The sequence below is a fragment of the Saccopteryx leptura genome, chromosome 12 (assembly GCF_036850995.1).
Source record: "Saccopteryx leptura isolate mSacLep1 chromosome 12, mSacLep1_pri_phased_curated, whole genome shotgun sequence".
NCBI lineage: Eukaryota > Metazoa > Chordata > Mammalia > Chiroptera > Emballonuridae > Saccopteryx > Saccopteryx leptura.
This window is the reverse complement of record NC_089514.1, coordinates 25,288,218-25,305,197: the sequence shown is the minus strand read 5'-3', so window position 1 is coordinate 25,305,197 and position 16,980 is coordinate 25,288,218. Positions and strand designations below refer to the sequence as shown.

General features: G+C 38.0%; 1 pseudogene; it reads right to left on the bottom strand.

Moving 5' to 3' along the window:
* Positions 1-14,333: 14,333 nt before the first annotated feature.
* LOC136384089 (serine/arginine-rich splicing factor 3 pseudogene) lies at positions 14,334-15,127 on the bottom strand (annotated as a pseudogene).
* Positions 15,128-16,980: the final 1,853 nt, after the last annotated feature.

The window sequence follows — 16,980 nt, the reverse complement described above, 5'->3', positions numbered from 1 at the left end:
TTGTTGAAAGAATGGAGAACGTCAATTGAGCAAGAAAAAGGATGTTACCCATTCAGGTCTCATATTTCAATCTTCATATTTGATATAAAAGTAGAAAATTCTAGTCTTTTTTTATTTTTATTTTTTGGCATAATAGAGAGCTAATATGTGAGCAGCAAAGGCTGGTGGATTTCCTAAGCTGCCTGCAAATGTTTGGTTGAAGTTCCAGAGGTGATCACAGTCTAGACAAGGGCACGTTTAAGAGCACCAATGCGCATTCTTCCTCCTTCACCCTCATCCCGGCGGAACAGGCTGCTTCAGCAGCACTGATATATGTGACACTAGTGAACAAACAGGTCTGTGATCTCAATGCTGGAGGCTGACAAAATTCATGATATTCTTAAAATTGGGCCTAGTGCTTCTAAAATCTTGCTTTGCTGCATTTTTTGTCCATTTAAAAAATAAAAAAAAAAAAAAATGAAAGACTGAAAGGTATTTTGACTTTAAAAAGTATAGTTTGTGAGAAGAAGAAGGCTTCAGGAAGAAAGCAAGGTGCTTTTTGAGATCAGTCCACAATACTGAGATATAATGTCTATATTACTTCTGTATTTGGCTTTCTTTGGAGGAGCTAGTGTAATAGTGGACTTGTACTGTACCATTATTTAAACTCCACTCACTAAATTTCACCTTGACTCTACTCAGATTACAAAACTCTGGTTTACAAAAATGATAAACCATGCACTTGGAGATTTTTATAAGAAATAACATTTTAGAAACAAAAGGCTCAATAGCTATGTTATTTAACTAATTTATGAAATATTTAGACTATACATATAGGTGACTATGTAGGTAGAAAATTGAGAAAAATGTTTTTACCCTAATGTTTCTTGCTTTATATAAAAAATACAAACTTAGTACATGTTACACATATCTGTAAGTATATTTTAAGGTTGTCTGTGGTCATTTATACTTAGCAATAAATAGTCATTGTGTAATAAATTTCTTGTAAAATAATATGGAACGAAAAGCTAAATTAATATAATAGAGGAAATTAGGCATCAAATATTAAAACCAAGTTTTGTTGAAATAATTTTTTGTCTTTATAAAATTATCTTCATAATTTGTATGCTTTACTTCTACAATTTAAACAATTGAGGAAATTCAGGACTATATTACTTTTATATTTGAAATCTTCTCAGTAATTCTCTGTATATTGATTATTACTGTGACAAAGCAAGTTTTTGAAACAAAGAGCACCAATTCTTTGTCAATCTTTTAAAAATGGCAAAAGGATCTTGATATTTTTTCTACGTGAGCATCCTTTTTCCATGATAGCCAGCCTATCTGTGCCTCACATAATGAAAATACTAACGGCAGGAAGGAAGAGGACAGACTATTAAAAGTAACATATTTTCACTATAAGAATTGGGTAAAGGAACATGGCAGGCAGCACTGACCTGAAAAAAAGACATGGTGTAAAATTTAAATTCCAGGTTTTTGTTTCTGAACAATTTATTAACTTTTTTAGGTTGCCACAAGAAATACACTTATATAAAGTAGTTCGCTAAGGTGTATTTAAAGATTACAATAAATATGCTTAAAGATTAAAGTGACAAATTCTTGAAGCCCAGACAGCTTTCATCTCTTCTCTGTTATTTCTACCATGATGCATAGGATAGTTTTATAAAATTTATTATTTCTTACTATTTATGAGATGGAGCAAGAGTCCTAATTGTGAGACACCTGTATTTGAATACATGCATATGTTCAAGTGCTGTCACAGTAGAATGAGTTTTAACTTGACAAGCTAAGATTTCACATAAGTCACACTCATAGTGACGTATTACAGGGCAGGCGGTAGTTTAGAGCACATCACAGAGTGAAGCTGCCCAGGGTGGAAGCCCAGGACTAGCTGTTACTGTCTCTAAGCTCCTGGATGATACCCTTGGTCTTTCGGAGTCTTAAATTTGTCTATAATATGGGGATGCTATTAGCAGTTCCCAATGCATGAGGCTGTTATGAGACTATATAAAAATGCAAAGCAGTCAAAATATACAATATTATTCATAGTAAGTGCTATGTTATTAAATATATTCTGTGAATAAATCTTAGAACTGACCTCACTTGTGCAAAGATCATCCTTGTAACTTCAGACCATTTAGGGTGGGAAAACAAATCACAATATCTCATGTTAAAACTGAAGGATGCTTACAGAGTTTTTAAAGGGTGCCAGGAAGGGATAAGTCACCAGTGTAGACTTTATACTGGGACATACAAAGAGGTATACTTCTTCAACAAAAAATATAGGGAGTGGGAAGAGGAAACAGAGAAATGAAACAGATATAGAGGAGAAAATTCGTGTGAGTCTTGGAAGGAAGTTCAAGACTCATTAAGTCAATTTAAAGAGTGATGGAGAGTGACAAAGTAGGAAATATACTTAATCAGAGCTGAGTTCAAAATTTTTTCCCCTTGTTCCTGAGAGGGACGTGTGCACCACGAGGAGCTCTATAAAAACAAAGCGTGCACATCTTTTTCTGACTGTAAGTCAAAGCCTCAGTTCTGAAAAGGCAGTGGGAAAGGGCCTATGATATTGGGAGGAATAAAGGCGGGGTCTTCTGGCTTCTGCTGGGGGATGTCTGTGATTTCTACAGACTGTCAACAAGGAGAGAGAAATGGAGAACTATCAGAGGACAGTTCCTCGGAATCTTTTGGGTCTGCCCTGACTTGTCTTGCAGAGAGCCAAGCCCAAATGCTATAACCTCCTCTAGGGTAATTGCAAGTTGGCTGCATTTTAGAAGAAAACCTTGACATTTAGAAATCAGGATATCAGATAACTTGACCCAATTTACAAGGTGAATGAATAATAAACTAGTTGTGCTGTTTCGTTGAAGTTCCATTGAAATAGATTATCTTTATTTCTCTTGGCTACCAGGAAGCAAGAACATATTTATCTGCTGACTTTCTGGTACTGTGTGCATAATTGTATACAACCCTCCCACAGCCCATAACCATGGTGGGGAGCAATGTGTAATATTTCTCTAGGAACAGATTAGGAAGCTAGTTTTCTAAATAAAAGAACAGGTCTCCAAGTCAGCTATGATGGGTAACATCAGATTCAGAGATGGGAAAATGGCTTGATTAGTAAGTTCAAATAGAAGTCAACAGTTTTCTAAAAGGACATTAAATTTATTTTTTATTTTTTATTTTTTTTTGAGACAGAGAGAGGGATAGATAGGAACAGACAGGAGTGAAGAGAGATGAGAAGCATCAATCATTAGTTTTTTGTTGCAACACCTTAGTTGTTCATTGATTGCTATCTCATATGTGCCTTGACTGTGAGGTTACAGCAGACCGAGTAACTCCTTGCTCAAGCCAGCAACCTTGGGTCCAAGCTGGTGACCTCTGCTCAAACCAGCTGAACCCGCACTCAAGCTGGCGACCTCGGAGTCTTGAACCTGGGTCCTCCACATCCCAGTCCGACGCTCTATCCACTGCTCCACCGCCTGGTCAGGCGAAAGGATGTTAATTTATATTCCAATTCACTTAACATTTTTTAAGAAAGGCCTTGTCTGTTGATTAGTTTATCAACTAAACTACAATATTGCAGAGGCAGTGTTGGATTTCCAAGTTACATTTTAAAAATACTATAGTCTTTGACATTTAGTGAGCTAGACTCTTGCCTTTTTTTCCTGCCCCTCTAATTCCTCATGCTTTATTGCAGAAACCCAAGGCTTACATACCTAACTGTGTACAAGCCAGGAGCCTCACTCAAAAGCCCTTTGCCCCCTGCAAGTAATACCCATGCTTTGTGCCATTTTTACCTACTAATCCCATTCCTCAGTTGTCACGTAGTTGTTTGATATTCAGATAAAGAACCCAAACCAATAGAATAGGTCCCAGCAACAGATTCTATTCCATGTTATTGGCAATATAATATAATGTCTTAACCCAAATAAAGCGTTCAAATGGTGTCTGTTTCATTCTGTGGCAAGCTGGTAGAAGGAAAAGGCTGAGGCAGGCACATTGTATGACACCTTGAGTCATAGTTCTAAGTAGTTATCAAGTTATCTAGGATAGGGGCTGTGTCTTGATGGGTGGCTTTCACCAGCCAGCATGTGAGGTGACTGTCTAACATGTTGTAGACAATGGGATATTTTTGAAAGAAAGGAGAAGTTACTAATAATTATGCTGAACAATAGAAGATTTGTTTGCCTAGGACAGTCCTGGTTTACTTTTAAACCAGGACTGTCCTAGGCAAACAAATAGGATACATTATTACCTTCTGTTAAACAGATGAAAACTAAGTTTTACTCTTATTCTATTGTTATAAATTCCTTTTCTAGCATTATAATTTTGAGATCAAGGAATAAAAGGGTACTGCTATATTTATTTATTAACTGTCTCTAGAATGGAAGCCAGGGTTCTAGAGCACACTGTGTCAAATAACTAATGAATTTTGAAAGAAGACTGCATTTCTAAACTAGGCTTATTTGTGCATTTATTTTTGCTTCAACGTTTCTGTAAGTTTTATTTTATTGCATGTATATGCATATGTAAAGTTATGCAGTTCAGTGGAAAGAAATAAGCCTTCAAAGTCTGAAGAATCTTTGTTCAGATATCACTCGCTGAGAGACTATGGATAAATGACAATACTTCACTTGTAAAATGGTAGAAAAATACCTACTGTATCAAGAAGACTAGTTCAATGCTGGAAACTTTGGTCCTCCATAGTAACTGTTATTAGAGTTGATATAAGCATCTAATAGTTTTGATTAAGAAATTTGCATAGAAATTATATTAGATTAAAATTTTTTTTTTCAGGTTTAAATAGAAGGTCACTTTGGTGGTGCCAGTATTAACAAACTTGAGACAAGCTACATTCTTCAAAGATGTATAAACCCAGTGAAGCTCCCAATATTTAAAAATTGTAGCAAATATGCAAAAGTGTTTTCAAGAAAATCACAGTTGCCTGACAGATGGCTTTGGCATTGGCCATATTTAAGTTTAAACAATCCATTTTCAATCTGACAGAATTGAAACTGTATATCATGCTTATCATAGCACCCAAACAGCCCATTTCATTATGAAACAGACCCTTACCATTTTTCCTTGAAAAGTGACAAAAAGAAGTGGGGTAGAGGACAATTGGACTTTGGCACATGCTTAACTTTTGTTTAAGCATGAACAATCTTGCAGTGGCCTCATCAGACAATTTGGCTGATGCAGTGCATTAAATAGATTTTTTTAACTGAACGGACTATTGAATAAGGAATTGTTCTGCATGTTAATATTCAAAGTTGGAAAATATGTGATATAAATATGACAAAGTGTAATTTTTTTGTCTAGTTTTGAAAAACAAAGATTCTGAACTAATGAAATTATTTTTTTTCCCACTGCCTATTAATATAAAGTATTGCACTTAATTGATCTGTGTGATTTACAAGAGAGAGTTGATAATTTTCTGTACTAAAGCATCCTGTATGCTATGTTTAGAAGGGTCCTTAGTGATTGTAGAGAAGATTTAGCAAATACAGTGCAGTGGTTCTCAACATTTAGCATGTCAGAATCACCTGCAGGGTTTATTGAAACAGAAATTGTTATACAAATGTTGCCGGAATAACTGTATTTCCACATGTAAAAGAATAAAGTTGAGCCCTGGTGTCACATCTTATACAAAAGTTAACTAAAAATTAATCAAAGATATAAATATGAGCTAAAACCATAAAAACACTTAGAATAAACAATGGGCATAAATCTTTGTAACCCTATTGGATTAAGCAATAGTTTCTTATTAGAACACCAAAAGCATAAGCAGTAAAAAAAACTTAATAATATCAAAACTGGAGACATTTATACTTCAAAAAATGTTATAAAGTGAAAAGACAATTCATAGAATGGAAACATTTTTTGTAAATCTAATTATGATATATCTATAAGGGACATAGCTAGAATAAGTATATACCTATTACAACTCAATAATAAAAAGACAAACCAGTGGAAATATGGGCAAAGGACTTGAATAGATATTTCTTCAAAGAAGAAATACCAGTAAGCACATATGAAAGATTTCAACATCATTATCTACCAAGGTAATGCTAATCAAAACCACAATTAAGATATCACTTTATACCTACTTGGATGTCTAGAATCAAAGTCAGGTAATAAGTACTGGCAACAGTGAGGAGAAACTAAATCCTCATATACTGCTGGTAGAAGTGTAACATGTGCAGCTGCTTTGGAAAAAGTCTGGCAGTTTTTCAAAATATTAAACTTAGCGTTACCATATGAGCCAGCAATACTATCTAGTATATCTAGATATACTAGAGAAAATGAAAATGTATATCCACACACAAAGTTACACATGAATGTTCATAGCAACATCACTCAGAATAGGCAGAAGATGGCAACTATCCATTTATTTATCAACTGATGGATCAATAAGTAAAATGTGGTCTATGCATACAAATGAAATATTATTTGACAATAAAAAGAAGCAAAACGCTGATGCATACTGTGACATGGATGAACCTTAAAACCATTATGCTCAGTGAAGAAGTCAGTCACAAAAGAAAACATATTGTCTGATTTCACTTATAATAAATGTCCAAAAGAGGGTAAATCTGTAAGGTCAGAAAATAGATTTGTGGCTGTCTAGGGGTGGCAGGTTGAGGAGATTGAGGGGTGACTGAAAGTCTGTACAATTTCTTTTTTGCTATAGAAATGTTTTAAAATTAATCGCAGTAGTTGGTTCAGCAGTATAGCATCGGACTGGTGTGTGGAAGTCCCTGGTTTGATTCCCGTCAGGGCACAGAGGAAAAGTGCCCATCTGCTTCTCCACCCCTCCCCCTCTCCTTCCTCTCTGTCTCTCTCTTCCCCTCCCGCAGCCAAGGCTCCATTGGAGCAAAGTTGGCCCAGGCACTGAGGATGGCTCCATGACTTCCGCCTCAGGCGCTAGAATGGCTCCAGCCACAGCAGAGCAATGCTCCAGATGGGCAGAGCATTGCCCCCTGGTGGGCATGCCAGAGTGGATCTTGGTGGGGCACATGCAGGAATCTGACTGCCTCTCCACCAAAAAAATTAATCATAGTAATAATTACACAGCTTTGTAAATGTACCAAAAAGCTTTTGAGCTGGGCACGTTAAATGAGTATATTTTATGGCATATGAGTTACATCTCTAAGCTGTTAAACACACAGATGGTTTGACTTCACCTCTGTAGTCTCTGAATTGGTATGTCTGAGAAAGGCTATTTGCAGTGAATCCCAGGTGTTGCCAAGAGTGCTGGCCCAGGGACAGCAATGTGAGAACCACCTGGGTGGAGGTGTAGAACCTTGGCTGCCATCAGGCTCACTGGGGAGCTTGAAAAATCTCTGGATGCCCAGGACTAAATCAGCATCTCTGAAGGAGAGGCCTGGGTAATTTCTAAAGCTCCCCAGATGCTTCAAACAATGTGCAATAAAGTTTGGAATCCTGGAAAAACGAACATTCATAATCATGGGAGCTGATGAGCAAAATACATAAAGAAGCAAGGTGCAGAGTCTCGGCTCTGAGGTACCTTCTACCTTACCACATTCCAAATACAAAATCAGGTATAAATGGAAGCTAAGAAAAGAATGAATTCAAACATGACATTGACAAAGCAGTGGAACTGACCTTCCAGCTCTCACTCAGAGCATTAACATATCTCAAATGCAAATAAACTTCACCACATTCTTAAGGTGCTTACTTAAAGGTACTCCACATTCCTTTCATGGCAGGTTTCTGCGATTGTATAGGGTCTCTTTCTTCTGTGTAAGTGTTCCAGCGCTAGGCAAGCATCTGCTGCCGCTATTTTTCTTCTCAACTTAAAAACAAGTGTATCCCTCCTACATTCTTTAAAAATCAGACGTTTCAGAAAAGAAAAACTTAAAAGCAGTTACAATTACTAGTTACTCTCATGGCCATTATTATCATTTTCTCGATGTTCAACCCAGGTACAGAGCACAAACAAAGGTGTAGTCAGGTTGTGCAGGCTGGGGACTCACTTGTCTTGGCAGTGGCACGTTGGAAAGCCAGTTGAGACAGTAACAGATTCCGAAAGCAGGGGATGAGGCAGGGTTTGGCACTCCAACCTGGCATGAGGGAACAGTTACGGCATGGCATTCAGACAAACAGCCCGGGAGCAAGCAGGCGGGTTAGCCTGGTAGCAAAACAATAGGAAGGCTGATCCGGGAGCCGTCCTGCCTAGCCGGAGTCAGTTCTGCAGGTCCGAGGAATGCAGTGGGAGGTCAAGTGCTCTGAAGAATCCCCAGGTTGCCCTGAGCCGACCTTAACGCCCCTCCTTAGCCATTGCTTACTAAGGTTGGTCATCTGCCAATTGATATTTTGAACTGAAAGAACAAGGAAAAAAATCACCCTACCTCTGGAGTTGGCTAATCCTCGAGGCTAACCTGCAAAATTCAAACATGAAATATTTTCAAGTATTCAGATTCATCTCTTTAAACATTTTTCTTTATTTGCCCGTTTGGAAAACAATTGATTAGTTCACCAGTATCTTCCAATAATAATTTATTAGAGTTTTTTTTTTGCTTTTTAAAAAACTACATGATCACATGAATTTAAACATATTCCATCTGATAAACTCCGTTGCAGTTAACAGATCTGCAGCTGTTAACTGTAATTTTTTATTGAATTTATTGGGGTGATATTGGTTAATTAAATTGTATAGGTTTTAGTTGTACAGTTCTGTAATACTTCATCTGTATATTTTGTGTGTTCATTAGCCCAGGTCAAGTCTCTGCATCACCATCAGCATGTGACAGCTAGAGCAATCCTTGGTATACTGACATGGGCAATGCAGAAGTCTGGGAGAGTTAATACCCTTGCGATATCTCTGACTAATGGGAAAGGGACCCAATAGATAAATGGTACTTCTTTGTGTTCTTGACAGTTCTTGAAATAAGTTTTATAAGGATCCTCAAAAGGTCTCCCAGATTTCATCGCCAGTTACCCACTGCTGTGGTTATCTAGGTAAGACATCCCTTTATCTGCTTTCTTTTGTTTCTCATTTCATTGTCCCTTTCTCTCACCTCTATTCCTTGGGATGGCATTCCCAAATAATCTACCTGTAAGAAGCACTTATCTCATGTATTGTCTCTGGGAGAAACTCATTCTAAGACACTAACACTTCTTTTTTATTTTATTTTTTGAATTTTCTCTTTTTGTTTTGGCCTGCCTATTCTAATCTCTAGACACACTTGTCAGATGAATAATATTTACTTTCCAAATATTTTTCATTGCACTTCTGTCTTTTCTGACTCATGAGCTACCCACACAGATTATGCTTTGTTCAGTCTTTGTATACACTTTGGTTTCATCTTCTAGATTTAAGGTATTTCTAAGGAGCCTCTATTTATACTAACCAACACCCAGACACATTACCTATTGTATATAGAGTCAGTTTGTCTCGGCCTGTGAACAGTTTATATTGTTGATCTAACATATCTTAGTGCAACCTTCAGCATTTGGGCAGACATCCTTGGGCTCTTAGGGTGAGTCTGTTATAGTAGCTGAGGACTAACATGGCACTGTGAGATCTGCATCCTGCTTCCCATTCTAGCATTTTCTTTGGCCCCCACCATCCTGTATTCTAAAGTTCAAGGTAACTGGGTTTCTGTTTGTTTCTATAAACTACCATGATTTGTCTGGATTCATATCCGTCTACAACTCTTCCTTCATTGCCAAGCTGTCCTTATAGACCAGTCCTTCCCACTTCCATCCTTGCCCCCTTTTCCAATTATCATTCTTCATTTAGATAATTTTTACTCAAACTTCTGATTTTAAGTTACATGCTCCTTTCCTCGAACCCCTTTATGACCTCTATAACATACTGTATAGATTTACCATACTGCTAATTGCCTTTTTAATTCTGTATATCCTCTGAATTTTTCTTATTGAAGTTTCAGGGTCAAGCACAGAGCCTACCACACAGTACACAGCAGTAAAATTGGATGGATGGGTGGGTGGATGGATGGATGGATGGATGAATGAATAGATGAATATTTGATTTAAAGAGATCTTTCTTTTATTTATTTTTTCATCTCTTTAACTCCCTTCCAATTGTTTCATTGGAATATCTGTTAGAATTACCCGGGAAGAAAAAGTGACAACCTAAGTTATGAATGCTTATAGTCTAAATTTGGATAAAGATTTGAAAGCAAGTAACGAGAAATTTGCTTACATCCTGATGTCTCTTTCCGGCTTTTGCACAGTAGGAGAAGACTGAATGTAGTCACTACCCTTATAATGGAGAATTTTTGTATATAAAATGGTTAAACAAAGTATTTTAAAATATATCTTAGTCATAGGGATTTTATTTAATCCATCTGATCAGTTACCTTCTTTTAAACTCTCCTATATAGAAAGAAAAATATAAAATAATTACATAATAGTATTGGTGAAGAAATGTTCATCATTGCCAAGAACTGGACATATTTTACTTACGATATATAGACAAACCCCAGAAAAATTAGCTAAATATTATAATAAATATTTATCTCAAATCATTCTCAAAAGAGAACAAATCCTATGAAAGGCCTCTTCAAAAGACAAAGTATCAATTACCGTATTTTTCATTCCATAAGATGCACTTTTTCTCCCCAAAGGTGGAGGGGAAAATACCCATGAGTCTTATGGAGCAAATGTTCATATTTTTTAGCTGCTGTGGGTGCTGCGCCAGTAAACATGTAGGATGAGCGCCAGCGGGAGCATAATCACACCTGCCAGGGCAGCGTGCGGAACCCCGGCATCTGCTGAGTGATCTCCTTGTTCCGGTTTCCACAGTTGCATGCAGCACAGGAGGGAAGGCGAGCCACATTGTATGGGCGCATTCATCTGGCATCTTTGAGGGCAGATGTGAGAAGCCTGTAGCAGCAGTGGAGGGCTGCGCTGCACTGCTGGAGCTCTCTGTGAAGTGCTGAGGTCACTTATTTCCTGCCTAATCGCATTTCATTGGCTGGCTGGTTGGCTGGCAGATAGGGGAGGGGCCAAGGGTGCGAAAAAAGTTTGGTCCTAACATCCTAGATGGCTTCTGAAAAAAATCTGCCCTATTTGTGCTTGACCAGTTTAGAGCACATATTAGCAAAACCACACACACACACATACACATACACAAACTCCCAAAACTTTAAAGACGTGAAGACTCATCTAGCTGTAATTCCTGGGCGTCTTATCGGCCAGTTGCAACCTCTCGATGGTTCCATCAACAAACCGTTTAAGGTCTTTATGCAAGAAGAGTGGAACAAATGGATGGCTGCTGGTAATCATGATGTGACACAAACTCAAGTTTGTGAATGGGTGAAAACATCATGGCAGTCAGTGAAGAATGAAACCATGGTATGATCATTCAAAAAAATGTGGCATTAGCAATGCCGTAGGTGGCACTGAAGATGGTATCATATATGAAAATAGCAAAGAAAGTGATACCAGGGACTGTGGGCAACTGAACTTCTTAAATTCTGACATTAGCGATGATATGAGTTCCTGGGATTCCTGGACAACAGAAGAGTATTTGAACGTTAAAGTTTCTTCTCACTTGTTAATAACAGTGCTAACAGTTGTTAATATTTCTGTTGAGTTTACATTGTTGAAATATTATTGTGGTATATTTTATTAAATATTTTAACACAACATTTGGTTCAGAATACTTTATTTTCCTCCTTAAAACCCTAAGTGCGTCTTATGGTCAGGTGTGTCTTATGCAGCAAAAAACACGATGCTCATTCACTGCCCAGAAAATAAACACAGAACCAAGTTAAAATCAATTTAGAAAAAAGCCTGTGACATTTTCTTTCTCATTTGTTAATCAGACTTTTAGCATTAATACTTGATTTTTAATTTTTATAAATATTTTAATGTTTTTAGTGACTATGCAGAATATGTTTTTGTTAATGAATTGGTTAAAAAAAAGAAAAAAATAACAGGTCTGAGAATTATAATTGTGCTTCAAAAATAGAAAATGGGTACATCTATATTACTGGTATTTGAATAGATTTGAATAAAAAGACAAAATGATCATGTTTAAAGAAAACTAGAGTAACATTTATAGAGAAGCAGCCTGATAGTTTTGCATTGTTGCCCTATTTCTTGATAGAAACAGTGTTGACGTATAAGAATTAAAATATTTGTTTTGAGCTCCCCTCACCCCCATCATGTAGTCAATCCTCCAGTAATTTGCACTATGACCTTCCAATTTCTCCCCTAGCTACATGTATTGAACAAGAGATGAATACTTGACTCAAGCAGAGCAAGTAGGTACTCTGTCTCTAGAATTGTAACTGAGACCAAGAGCCAACTGGAAAGTATAGTATGAATGTGTCAGGCACGATAGAATGTAAAGTTGGGAGTGTGGTATAGTCATATCCAATGTGAAAAGGAAGACACAGGAAAAGCCATTCTAAAGAGAAAGGGAAGAATGAAAATCACATCCTGATGAACTTCTAGATTTTTTTTTTTACAGACCTTTCTTAGGACCTGGTCAAACTATTTTTCTAACCATGAAATAGATTTTTTCTACTTTTCTGGGAGTTGAGGGGAAGTTAAGGTGATTTGAAACTCTTAGGAGCTCATGCCATGGGACTGAGAAAATAGAACTGGGAGTTCAGGAAGCCATAATCTATAATTGGGTAGGCGATGGTCGTAAGATGTGGCTCTAAATTTATTCTCAGACTACTATCAATATTTTATTTCCATTCTAAAATGAGCTTAATGGAATTCTCATAGTGAATTATTCAGAAGTCCCTCTTATAGTATCAACTATATGTAAGTGAAGTATGGTGAGACTAATTGTTAAATCAGCTCTTTCGGTAAAATAATAAGTGAATCAGGTCTTGTTCATTATTTGCTTGATTTTACCTCTTCATCTTGCTTCAAAGAATTATAATTTTTTTCTTTCATCTATTTAAAAAAATAATTAAAAGTGAATAATATATCACTAGAATTCTTGAGATAAATGAGAGAAGAAAATGAGGAGACTTTTTGATACACTTTTTCATTTTAGGTTTGGTGTGTGGGTTTTAAAAGAGAGATGAGGGACTCAAAGAATGTGGAATAGACTCTGAGGATAACTATATAGGAATTGGCAGTGTGTCAGTGTGGATACGGTAGATGTGAAGATCAGGGGGGCCTGCTTAACAGTTTAAATGGGTAGGGGTCAGACTACATGGCTATATTTCATTTTTTATCTAAAGGCAACAAATTAAAGGTTTCATATTAATATCTTTTAATGTTTACTTTAAAAAATTATTTGTGGCCCTGGCCGGTTGGCTCAGTGGTAGAGCGTCGGCCTGGCATGCGGAAGTCCCGGGTTTGATTCCCGGCCAGGGCACACAGGAGAGGCGCCCATCTGCTTCTCCACCCCTCCCCCTCTCCTTCCTCTCTGTCTCTCTCTTCCCCTCCCGCAGCTGAGGCTCCATTGGAGCAAAAGATGGCCCGGGCACTGGGGATGGCTCCTTGTCCTCTGCCCCAGGCGCTAGAATGGGTCTGGTCATGACAGAGCCACGCCCCAGATGGGCAAAGAGTAGCCCCCTGGTGGGTGTGCGGGGTGGATCCCGGTCAGGCGCATGCGGGAGTCTGCCTGACTGCCTCCCCGTTTCCAGCTTCAGAAAAATACAAAAAATAATAATAACAAAAATAAATAAATAAAATATTTGATTTTAAAGAGAGAGAGAGAGAGAGACAGACAGACAGAAATGTTGACCTGTTCTTGTATGTGCCCTGAATGGGGATTGAACCTGGGATGTTAGCATGCTGGGCCAATGCTCTATCCACGGAGCCAGCCAGTCAGGGACAATTTTGAGAATCTTAATAAACCTGCATTATTTTTTTTTAACCATAACTTTAATCTGAAGGATTCTCACAAAACATATTACAAATGACAGCATAAAAAGAAATTTGTACACAGTAACTCAAAGTTCAGCTCTACAATGTACCCTTAAACTGGCAGGACACGTATCTTTGAATAGTCTCAAATTTCCAAATGAAGAATGTTATTACAAAGGGTTATATGTTCATATACAGCAGCCACATAAAAAATTTATGACCGAAAGCAAAGAAAGGCAAACTGGCTTGCTTGAAACTTCTTAGATTCTACACCAACTGGACAATTTCTGCCCAGTGTAAGACTAGTTAAAAATTTTAAGCCTCTAGTTTAAGTTTGCAGTCTTAATTTTTACCTACTGGCGTGTGTTCACGGCAGCCTTTGAAGACTGCTCGTCCAACTACAGCTGCATATTACATCCTAGCTATGGAAAGTCTTAAATTCTAATTTTGCCAATCTTGTTTCCACAATATTAAACATCACACTTTAGCTGGGCAGGAGTTTAGAGGTATATGATCAGTCTGCCCAAGACTCAAGTTCAAAGCAAATTCAATTTTGCTTAAGGGAACATTGTAAAGTAACAATTCTTGATATTACATGCCTCATATGATCCATTCTAAACCATAGAGAATTACATCTTTATGTGTCACTGTTCCAAGACAAACAAAAGTGAACAGCTAAAACATCTTAAAAATGTACCAAGCTTATGAAGTCTCCAATAAAACTTGAATTTTCTGTACATACTCCTGTCAAATGAAGGGATTTCCTGTACACCACTCCTCTTGCAAACTGGTCTTCTATTTCCTTTCATTTGACCTAGATCGGCTACGAGACCTAGAGAAAGATCGGGACGGCTTGTGATTTCTATCCCGAGACAGGGGTCTCTCTCTCCTCCCATCTCTAGAAAGGGGCCTGCTCCGGCTGCGGGAGAAGCTTCTCGGTCTTGGAGATCTGCGACGAGGTGGAGGACTCCTTCTCCGATAATCATCTCGGGGGCGACGACCCCAAGAGGGAGGTGGACCACGATTTCGACTTCTCTTCATCATTCGAGAGTTCCGCTCTTACCCGCAGCCACACAGTGTTCTCCCATCTAGCTCTCGGACGGACAACATCGGTGGCATCTCGGGGGTCTGCAAATTCAACAAAAGCAAAGCTGGGAGAGTTTCTAGCAACCCCCACACTGCGGAGTGCTCCATAATAGCCAAAGGCTTGCTCCAACTCAGTCTTGTTACCGTTGTTTCCAAGATTACCCGCATAAACCTTACAATCCAGTGGACAGGAATCACGATGCATTTCGAGATCTTGAGTTAGAAGTGGGGCGGCTCAAATCCACACACACCCTTTGACGCTCTTCCTCTCCCCCCCCCCCCCGACCCTCTCCCTTACCCAGAGTCCATGATATGACCAATAAACCTGCATTTTATAAGATGCACAGTGAACAGAAAACATCCCTGAAAAATATGATTATTTTACAAAATTATTGATGTTTGGAGTCTTTCATCTCTGAAAACCGTCTTCTCTCTTTCTCTTCCTTTCCCCTTTCAATGCCTCTGGAGGTTGATGAGAAATCAAAGCCATAGTTCATCCTTAGAGTAAACATCAAACATGCTACATGTGCAGACGGTATAAAATTGGGTTAAAAGCCTAAAACATACCATATGATGTGTGAATTATCATAATGATGACTACTGTGGCCTCAAGTGCTTGAAGGCACTTCTGTGAAAGAAAGGGGAAAATCCGAAGTCTGATTTTCACCTTTAAAAAGCTTTTTTTTTTTTTTTTTTTTTTAAATGAATATTAAGAAGCTTTCTAAGAAGTAGGTTTACTGGCACAGATGGGCAGAGATGAAAGTAGCACATGACCTATGTCTGACCTCACCTTCCACTGCTGTTAAAGTCACTGACTCTTGGTTGACCAGAGGTCACAATGGGAGGTTAAAGGTTCCAGTGAAGGAACCAGGGATTGTCATTGTGACTTTATGCTTTATGATTGCATGCTAAATTAATATCAAAACTGACTTTACACAAGGGACACTGTGGTGTCCCCTGAACACTGTGTCCCTAAATTCTTATTTTATTTTATTTTTTTAGATTTTATTTATTCATTTTTAGAGAGAGAGAGAGGTGAGAGAGAGGGAGAGAAAGGGAGGAGGAGCAGGAGGCATCAACTTCCATATGTGCCTTGACCAGGTAAGTCCAGAGTTTCGAACCAGTGACCTCAGCATTCCAGGTCGAGGCTTTATCCACTGCGCCACCACAGGTCAGGTCCTAAATGCTTATTTTAGGTCCCATGTTTTTCAAAAGTCTTGCAGAATGCAATTTTTAATTTGCTGTTTCTTATATTTGTTACACTGGCTATTTATCTACAGAGAAATTTTATGCTTTTACCAAGTATAAGTTATTTTAAAGTGACTAATAGAGAGTATGACAGAAGTGAGTCATAGATGTTTGTAGGGGTTTGACTCGTTTGATGGCTAGAGCAGAGAAATGAATACTGAGTAGGATTGCAATTATGCTTAATATTTTGTTGTTTCTTTTCCAAAGTGCAGGTTTATTCTCAGATTTAGAGAAATGTGAGGACTTTAGTTTTCAGTTTCTGAGGATGAATAAATTACAGTGAAAATGGTTAGTACTAATAACAATCTGGGTTTTTGAGGGAATGAGGTAATGGAGGCTTCTGTGGTGGGGTTTGAAAAGGACTCAAGAAATAACTAGTCGCAAAGTTTTTCTGACAAAGAAACATACGACTTTAGAATACCTGTCTAGCTTTATTCATTCCCTTAGTCACTTAATGTCCTTTTGAGCTCCTATTAAAAGTCAGTTCAGGCCTAACCTGTGGTGGCGCAGTGGATAAAGCGTCAACCTGGAAATGCTGAGGTCGCCGGTTTGAAACCGTGGGCTTGCCTGGTCAAGGCACATATGGGAGTTGATGCTTCCTGCTCCTCCCCCCTTCTCTCTCCCCTCTCTCTCCCTCTCTGTCTCTCTCTCTCCCTCTCTGTCTCTCTCTCTCCCTCTCTCTCTCTCTCTCCTCTCTAGAAATGAATATAAAAAAAAAAGTCAGTCCAGTCAAACTTTTCTTATTTTATGGAAAAAAAAAAAAACAGGTCTGAAGAAGTTAAATATTAGCAGAAGTGTATTTATTAATGT